This window comes from Vombatus ursinus, unplaced genomic scaffold (assembly GCF_900497805.2).
Source record: "Vombatus ursinus unplaced genomic scaffold, bare-nosed wombat genome assembly UNPS02014811.1, whole genome shotgun sequence".
Lineage (NCBI taxonomy): Eukaryota > Metazoa > Chordata > Mammalia > Diprotodontia > Vombatidae > Vombatus > Vombatus ursinus.
Window position 1 is genome coordinate 20691521 of NW_020954589.1, and position 9353 is coordinate 20700873.

The following is a 9353-nucleotide window of genomic DNA, read 5'->3' on the forward strand; positions in this document are numbered from 1 at the left end:
ATAATGGCCAGTCCTTTGTAATATACTTTTTTTTTAAGGAATTTTTTTTTTAGGGCAATTGGGGTTAAGTGACCTGCCCAGGGTCACACAGCTAGTAAGTGTCAAGTGTTTGGTCTGAGGCTGGATTTGAACTCAGGTCTTCCTGACTTCAGGGCCGGTGATCTATCCACTGCGCCACCTAGCTGCCCCTGGGATATACTTCTTCATCCTTAATTAGACTGGTCCACTGACAATCTAGACACATAAGGGAAGACAAGGACAAGAAATGCATAGGTGGGCAGGAAGGAATAAGTTGGGATCTCCAGTATTTATGGGCTTACAGATTCATTTGGGTATTTGAGCAAGTCTGAGGACTGTGGGATTTTTTGCTCCCTCTACCCTCTATCCTGACCATTTCATTCCCCAACTCAATAAACTTCAGTGGCTCCATATTGGCTCCAGGATCAAATATAAACTCCTCTGTTTGGCTTAAAGTCCTTCATAACCTGTACCTGACCTCCCCCAACACCTTTTCCATCTTCTTACACCTCTCCCCACCCCTTTTATTCTTGGGTTTCAGTGACTCTGACATACTTGCTCTTCCTTGAATAAGACACTCCATCTGCTGAATGAGCATGTGCACTCTGTTCCCCCTTCCTGGAACTCCCTCTCATCTCTGCCTCCTGGCTTCCCTAGCTTTCTTCATGTGCTAGCTAAAATCCTACCTTCTGCAAGAAGACTTTCAGGGTCCCCCTTAATTCTAGTGTCTTCTGAGACAATTTCCAGGTTATCCTGTCTAGTTTTTGTTTGTACCTAGTTGTTTACATTTGTCTCCCCCAATAGATGGTGAGCTCCCTGAAAGCAGAGATTGTCTTTTGTTGTTCAGTCATTTCAGTTGTGTCCAGCTCTTCGTGACCCCATTTGGGATTTTCTTGTCAGAGATACTGGAGTGGTTGGCCATTTTCTTCTCCAGTTCATTTTTATAGATGAGGAAACTGAGACAAACAAGGTGAAGTGACTTGCCCAGGGTCACAGAGCTAGGAAGTATCTGAGGCCAGATTTGAACTCAGGAAGATGAACCTTCCTGACCTAGCTGCTGGTAGAGATTGTCTTTTGCCTTTCCATATATCCCCAGTGCTTAGCACAATGCCTGGCATGTAGTAGACACTTAACAAATTCTTGTTGATTAATCTTATATGGCACTCTAGGACTGTCTGTAGAAACAAAAGAGTGGACCTAGACATGAAAGTTTTGCAGTTTAATAGGACCCTATAGAGTAAGGGGCCTTAACCTGGGATAGAGGGGTCTGTGGATAGATTTTAAGGGGTCCAAGAACTTGTTTTTTTTTAATGTTTTGATAATTGTATTTCAGTATAATTGGTTTCTTTTGTAAACTTAGGGACATCTCTCTGCTATTGGCCTACCTAAGGGTCCTGGGGCTCTGAGTTCATGTTCTCTGCCCTCTGAGAGACTCTGAGGTGCTGCCCGGGGTATGAGTCTGAGATCAGTTCTGGCTGTCCTTGCTTTGATGGCCTAGCTTAGAACTCAGGGTGCTGAGTCTATGATATTCCCTGTTCCAAAGTTCCTGCTCTGGGCACTTGCCTGTGGGTCGAATTTGTGAGCTGGAAAGATGGTCTGCTGTAGTTTCTCTTTCAATTTCTCAATCACTGTTTAATCCTGTGTTCTTCTTAGATCATTTTTGGAAGAGTTGTCTGGTGAGCTAAGGTGAACTGCTTCCTCTTACTTTGCCATTTTGACTTATCTTCTAATACTATCATTTCTGAGCCCCCATCTAGTATGTACATTCAAGTTTTAAAGACGAATTACCAGATCTCTAATATCAATTAACTTCAGCTAGGAGACAGATAGGTGGAACAGTAGATAGAACATCACACCCAGAATCAGGAAAACTTGAATTCAAGTCTGGTCCTCAGATATTTATTGTCTGTGTAATCTTGGGCAAGTCACTTAACCTCCATTTACCTCAGTTTCCTCATCTATAAAATAGGGATAATAATAGCACCTGCCTTCTAGGGTTGTTGTGAGGATCAAATGAAATAATATTTGTAAAGCACTTAGCACAGTGCCTGGCACTTAGTAGGCACAATATAAATGTCAACAATTATCATTAATTAGATTTTACAAAAGGATATTTACTGAGAATGAATAAAAGGACTAAAGCACAAAAAACATTGCCTGCCCCTAACTGTGGACATATTTTCTATTATTGTCAAGGGTACCACCAATCTCCCAAACTAGGTGTCATCCTCAACTCCCCACTTTCTTTTACTTACGCTATCCAATATATTGCCAAAACCTATCGATTTTACCTTTGTAACATCTCTCACATTTGCCCTCTTCTTTCTTCTGACACTGTCACCATAGTAATAGTTTCTCCTCACCAGACTCAGATCCCATTACTGCTGAGGGGACCTTTGACATCTTTTACAACCTTATGAATCTAAAAGATCTGTTCTATTCTGTCTCCATTTCTCATTCTCCTAAGATCAGGAAAAAATAAACACAAAGAGGTAAAAGAAGCAAGTGCCATGAGTTCATGGCCATATGGTAGCTAAGTAGAAGAGAGAGCCCCCATGCTTTTATCCCACCACAGGTCCACAACAATTCTAGCTTCACTTATCTCCAGGGAAGAGATAACTTTTGCCCATTTGAACCTTTTGTATGAATACTCAATTCTAATTAAAAGGCTTTTCATTACCATGTGAGATGGTATCTGCACATGCTGCAAAGTAAGGAAGCAAACCATCACACATTTCTAGAAGTAGGTTCACCAAGTCTTTACCTAGATTGTAAAAAGGCAAAAAATATGGCGAATGCTCAAGAGTCTAGGTCTTCATTAACCAGACTCCTCATTACGTTCTTCTTTCTGTCTAGAAATTTGCAATCCTTAGCAAATCAACTGGGTTATATTTTGAACACATTGTCTCTATCCCCAATTCAATTCAGAACAGTTCTCCGATCCTAGAGAGGCCTAAGTATTGTAATCAAAGTTGCCTTCCTCAGTGCCACAAAGGAAAGAGTTTCAAAACAGACATAGTAGTACAGATTTTATACAGTCCCATACAGGTAGTAGAAATCATAACTGTCTCCAAATAGAGAGTTATGAAGATTCAGCAAAGAACCTTTTATAGTGTTGGTCAAAGGTGATTGCTTACTTAGTAGTGAGGAAGGGCAGGACTTGGTGCTATAAACAACATTCCCAAACCCAAAGGAAAGAAAAAGACAGAAATCAAGACTTCTATCTCAATAAGAAACCTGCTCCCCACAGAGTTTTCCCAGAAAATGTGGAGCTCTCACCAAGATTCAGGATCTGAGGTTGATTGGAAATCATACTCTTATCCTTTAGCTGAGAAACCAAACTGTCCTGAGTGAAAACTCTTCCACGATTTCCTCAGTGCTTAAGGCCATTCAACTTGGGTCTGGATAAAATCTCTAGGTGTCCCTTTCTACACAGGGCACACAAAACTTTCTTCCAGGAGTTCCTATACCTTGGGCAATTCCTTTGGAAGTCCAGGCAAATTTCCTCTGGGACCCTACCAGACTAGGTGGAATCCTATACTCACCCAGCAATAGAACAAGCCGGTTCATTTCAAAAGGAAAGTAACCCTGTCCATATATGAATTGCCCCCAAAAGGGTTAATCACTTGCAGTGGATTAGTTGGGATTTATAAACCAACAATCCACCTTGTCCTATGTACTTACAGCCCATAATGATCTCATAGCAATGGAAGAAGTCTAGGTATGTTAAAAAAAAGAAAAGAAAAGAAAAGAAAAGAAACCCAAGCATTTGTGAACTAGGAACCAGTGTTTTAGGGATGCAAATCCATACTTTTCCCATTACATGAATTATTCTTTTGGTACGATATTGGGTACAATATGATAACAGATATTGATGTGAGCTTTCAAATAAGCAAAAGTTAATAGAAAAAAATGAAATTGACATAAGAAAACACATTGGAAAACTGATAATACAAAAATAACCTAAAACAAGAGAGAGGGAAAAATTTTCTCTATTGGATCTTGAAAACTAAGGAATTCAGTAAAGAAATTCCTGAGTAGAGAGTCTCTCTACAGGCCCTCCCAAGAAAGGCCATGTAGCTCAGACTCTGGGGCTCATTCTCCCAACCTTTCCCTCTCAATGACAGGTTTCATCTCCAGGAAGTAGCTGAATACAGCTCCCCTTAGAATTACCCTGAAGGGTTCAGGCTAGAATATTATTATTCATAAGTTCCCATCTGGTATGTTACCCGCAATATCAACTAAGCCAATTGCCATCTCCTTAGTATCAATAAAGCAATTAACTTTTACAAAGTGATATATACTCAAAAGGTATAGAAAGACTGAAATATACATTCTCTCTACCTCTACCTCCACAAAAAATTCTAGTCACACTCACCTGTTCTTACTATGTATTACCTTACTAAATACTCATTTCTAAATACTAATTAAGTCGGGTTGGCTGGTAATCAATGGTAAGTACACCAGTGAAGGGCTTGTGAATAACATTAGAAAACTCAATCTCTTAGGGTTGCCTCCAGAACCCTGAAGGGAGCAGTATCTTGAACCTTCTGGAGATGCAACCTGCCAGTTCAGGTAGAGTTGGGATAGTGAACCCAGAGCCTAAACTACATTAAAATGAAAGGAGTGAAAGAAACTTTCCAAAGTCAGTTGAGGGAGTAGTAGGATAACTTCCTCAATGGAGAAGAGGGAAGGTCTTCAGAATATCAGGCAGAAAGAGAGATCCTTAGCCATTCTCCTATCCATGACTATGGTAGCTACCCCATCATTAGAGTCACAGGATGTGACATAGTTCACTAGAAGAGCAACAGCTGAAAGTGGGTTGTACTTCTAGCTGGGTACTGACATGACATGTGACCCTGGGCAAATCACTGATTTCTCTGGGCCTCAATTTTCTCATCCATCAAATTGTGATGATATCTCTGCCCAGCTTATCTCATGGGGATGTGGATGAACTCATTAAATGGGACAATGCTCTGACTCAAGAATTACTACTCGTTTCACTGGCCCACACTAAGTAATAGTTAAGTAGGAATAGCAGTGGGTGGTTAGCGTGCTAAGAGAAAGCCAACCCTCAGGAGAAGTTGTGATTGGGTTGAGTTAGCCTGGAATTGTAACAGGGATGAATGAACTTCATACTCAACACTTGGCTGGGCCAAGCCAAAATTGACTCTGATGGGTGTGTGGGGTGTGTGTGTGTGTGTGTGTGTGTGTGTGTGTGTGTATGACAGAGAGAGAGAGGGAGAGAGAGAACACCCTAGCCAGGAAGACAGCCATTCTCTCATTCTCTTTTGGGGCCAGAGCAAAGTAGAGCAACACATTGACTGGAATGGAGTTACTAGACTTAAGGGAATTAGAGAGCAGCCAAAGACTGGGTTTTTCTACTACATATGCCACTGTTGGAGGGTGCTAAGCCTGGACACAGTTAGAGGGTGCTAAGCTTGGCTACTGTTGGAGGGTTCTAAACGTGCATTCTTCGAACTCCTCCAGGGCTTTTTCACATGAATATCTTAGACTTGTGTAATAGAGGTGAGGGGAAAGGCTTAAATGAAGGATTTTTCATTTACCCCATTTCTTAAGTCTCATCCTCAGGTCCTCTTTGGTCCTGTTCTTCCATTCTGTTGAGCTCTTTTTGAACCTTGGTGTCTTTTATCCAACTTAGTAGCCTATTACTGCCAGCCTTGATAAAGTGGTGAAGTGCCACGGTAGGATAATTAGGGCAGCATAAAGTAGGATGATAAGACTAGGGCAGCTAGGTGATACAGTGGATAAGAAGACTTATCTTTTTGAGTTCAAATCCAGCCTCAGACACTCACTAGTTGTGAGATGAGACCCTGGGCAAGACACTTAACCCTGTTTACCTCAGTTTCCTCATCTGTAAAATGAACTGGAGAAGGAAATGACAAACCATTCCAGTATCTTTGCCAAGAAAACCCAAAATGGGGTCATAAAGAGTTGGATATAACTGAAGTGACTGAACAACAAAAGACAATCTCTACTCTCAAGGAACTCACTGTCTATCGGGGGGAGACAGACTAGTTGAAATGACTTGAATGACAACAAAAAGGATGATAAACCTGGCAAGGCAGTGAGGTGGTGCAATGGGTAAATTGCTAGAGCTGGGATCAGAAAGACCAGAGTCTGAAACCTGCTTTAGACACTACTAGCCATGTGACTCTGGACAAGTCATTGTCTCTCTGGGCCTCAGTTTCTTCATCTATTAAAAAATGAGGATGATAATAGCACCCACCTCTCAGGGTTGCTGTGAGGATCAAATAAGATATCACATGTACATCTGGACTCTGAGTATGTAGGTCCAGACCTGGAGAAGTAAATGGGAAAGGCATACATGCATATGTAGTTCCCCTTCTGGCCACCCTCCCCAATTCAGCACTCACAGGTTTGAAAGTCAGGTGAGTGAGAGTGAGGGGGTTGGAGAGGCTATTCTCAGTTTCCAAGCACACTCTCTCTATGTATCCACTCACCTGAAACTATAGCTCAAAGCCCCCTTAGTGACCTTACTTCTAATAGTCAGCCAATAGACACAACTAGCTCAAAGCAAAGGCTTTTACTAGACTAGATGGTGTAGCAAGAACAATAGTTACAAAATATTCCTTACCTCCCCGCCCCCATAAACCTGGTGTGCATACTTTCTTACAAATACACACATTGTTAGTAGAAAGAGTGAACATAAACTCACATTATGCTGGCAGTCAGGCATACATGTAGGCAACATATGAGGCCAAGAAAACTCACACCTCCAGTACCCAAGGCTTCTCATTTCCCTTCTCTTGTGCTTCCCCAGAACAGTATCTAAGATGGGTGTCTCTGCTAGGAAAATTCACTGTCCTCATCTAATTGAAGTATAGAAGTGACTCTCCACAAAGCTGCCCTTTACCTCAATCCCTCGAACTCCACTACTGTGTCCAGGGATTGGCAGATTTAGCTTTTTAAAGTCCTCCAGAGGTGAGGTTAGTCTTTTGCCAGCTAATGCCAAGCTTCTCTTCCAATTCAATTAGGAACTTTTTCATTCTTGGAAAAGAGATGGGATAATAGAGTGTAGAAGGTCTTTGCACTTCATTAATATGTTAACACCTCATTAACTTCATTATCTACCCTTTACTTTCTTTTATTAAATCCAATGAATTTGAGGGAAAGGAGAAACCAAATATCCCTCACTCCACATGCTTTTGACAAAGTGCGAGCCATGGAGAGAGGAACCACATGGTTTGTGTGGTAAGAGTTCATGAACCCAAGTCTCTTAGATAGAGGAGGGGGCCAATCCTGGGCAATGATACTGGAACCCGGCCTTCTGGAGGAGAAAGGGAGTTGGTTCCTGGTTAGCATTGGCTTTGGTTCATTCAGGTTCAAGAATTTGGAAATTTAGCCTTCTAGAAAGATAAGGGGCTTTACTGGGAAGTACCAGCCTCTTGGAGAGAGAAGAAGAATGTATATATGGCCCTGAAGTTGTAGGAGCAGCAGAATAATCTAGTTCATGATATAGAGAAGTGATAGACCTGGACTTTACCCTCTGCTGTTATCCTCTGCTAAGTTATTTGGACAATGAAAGTCCAAGGTAAGAGAGTTGCCTGCCTAGTATCTCCAAGCATTTCCCTTCCAAGCAAGTCCAAACCCTTGGGATACTATCATAAGTTTGGATGCCTATAAGGGTCTCCACGGTGAAAGTGTAACTCTGAAATTCACCAGAAAGTCGGGGGATTGAGTCAGTCAAAATCCAAACACAGGGAGCCCAAAAGATAGCACTTTGATATGGCAGACCACAGAGTCTTGGGGAAGGGAAGAACACAGGAGAAAACCAGTCAATCAACTAGTCAATAATCACCTATTGAGGAAGAAAGGAAACATTTAGGCACCTATTATGTGCCAGGAACCGTGTTAAGTACACTTACAAAAACAGTCTTCATTTGTTTGTCACGATAACCCAGTGAGGTAGGTGATATTTAGCCTCATTTTTACAGTTGAAGAAACTGAGGTAGGTAGAGGTTAAGTGACTTGCCCAGGGTCACCCACTTAATAAGTACCTGAGACTGGATTTGAACTCAGGCCTTTCTGAATCCAGGCCTAATGCTTTATCCATTGTGCTGCTTAGTTATACCTTCCAAGTGCCAGACATTCACTAGGAGCTGGGCATATAAAGACAAAAATTAAATAGTTCCTGCCCTCAAGGAGCTTCCATTCTGGAATGGTTTCATTTTTGTTTCTGTCAACCTAGTACCTTATATGTACCTTGACCATGTTGTTCATTCATGTGGGATTTGTCGTGACCCCATTTGGGGTTTTCTTGGGAAAGATACCAGAGTGATTTGCCATTTATTTTACCAGCTTATTTTATAGATGAGGAAACTAAGGCAGCAAACAGGGTAAAATGACTTGCCCAGGATCTTATAGCTAGTAAATATCTAAGGTCAGATTTGGACTCAGGAACATGAGTCTTCCTGACTCTATCCACTGTGCTACCAGATCCGTCATCTCTAGCTTGGTGACTGAAAGGTTTGGGCTTTCTTTACGTAAAATACCATGAATAATATTGACTATAGAGAATGGGGGAGGGTGAGAAATCTTGCATGAACTAATACAGAGTGAAGTAAGTTAAATGAGGACAACTGTTTGCACCAAGATTGGAACAATGTAAACGAAAAGAATAAGATAAAGCCCATATTGAATCCTGTGTAGTTGTGCTGGCCTTCTTTGGCCCTGGAGAAGTAAGTGAGGAAATACATCTCCTTCCTTTGGTTTGATACTATGGGTACAGAATGTTACCTAAGGCATCAAATACATCGTATCAATTGCTGTTGCTGAACTGTTTTGAGTTATACAGTGGTTAGATAGACCACTGAGCCCTGAGCCTGGAATCAGGAAGCCCTAAGTTCAAATCCAGTCCTCAGACTCTTATTAGCTGTGTGATCCTGGGCCAGTCACTTGACCTCAGTCTGCCTCAGTTTCCTCAACTATAAAATAGGGATAATAAAAGTACTTGCCTTCCAGAGGTGTTGTAAGGATCAAATGAGATAATACTTGTAACACACTTAGCATAGTGCCTGACACACAATAGGTACTAAATATGCTTGTTCCCTTCTATATATAAGTATGTATTCAGTGACCTCTAGATTTTGGTTGATCATATCTATGTGTGAAAGACTCAACGGAGACAATGACCTTGACCCCTGGGTTTAGCTTTATCTCAGTTTCTATCTTCTTCACTGCATACTCAACCAAATGGTGGAGCAGAAGGATATTTGGAACTGATAAGACAACCACTGGTTGGAGGATGGGCCCCACTCCTGGTCTAGCTCACCAGAAGATATGAACCTGTA